The sequence below is a fragment of the Meleagris gallopavo genome, unplaced genomic scaffold (genome assembly GCF_000146605.3).
Source record: "Meleagris gallopavo isolate NT-WF06-2002-E0010 breed Aviagen turkey brand Nicholas breeding stock unplaced genomic scaffold, Turkey_5.1 ChrUn_random_7180001992000, whole genome shotgun sequence".
Taxonomy (NCBI): domain Eukaryota; kingdom Metazoa; phylum Chordata; class Aves; order Galliformes; family Phasianidae; genus Meleagris; species Meleagris gallopavo.
The window spans coordinates 1-368 of NW_011249939.1; the positions used below are offsets into that span (position 1 = coordinate 1).

Below are 368 nucleotides of genomic sequence, written 5' to 3' on the forward strand. Positions count from 1 at the left end.
TTAATTAGTTCGGTTTCAGGCTTAGGTGAAAGTCAGCTGTGGGCAATGGTTTGGGAGCCCAAAAGTAGAGGTCCCACTGAGATTTGAACTCAGATCGCTGGATTCAGAGTCCAGAGTGCTCACCTTTACACCATGGGACCAGCTGCACACCTGCTCTATGGCCTCTCAGCAACAGAATGGACAGACAGACCATTATCCCATTCCATGCATGGCAAAGTACAAAGGCACATGGGATTTGCCTCCCAGAGCACCTGTCAGTCATTGTGATGTGGAAGAGTTGGGGAAACCTGAAGTGCAGGCACGCACAAGTCACATAGCTGTGGAGTGCAGAGCTTCTGGACTAATTTCTGCCATAGCACTGCTTTCCT

The 368-nt window shown here is 49.7% G+C and overlaps 1 non-coding gene across 1 annotated transcript; it reads right to left on the reverse strand.

Annotated features, from left to right (window-relative positions):
• Positions 1 to 68: 68 nt before the first annotated feature.
• On the reverse strand, positions 69 to 140 carry TRNAQ-CUG. The gene has a single exon. It is a non-coding gene; the product is annotated as a tRNA-Gln (tRNA).
• Positions 141 to 368: the final 228 nt, after the last annotated feature.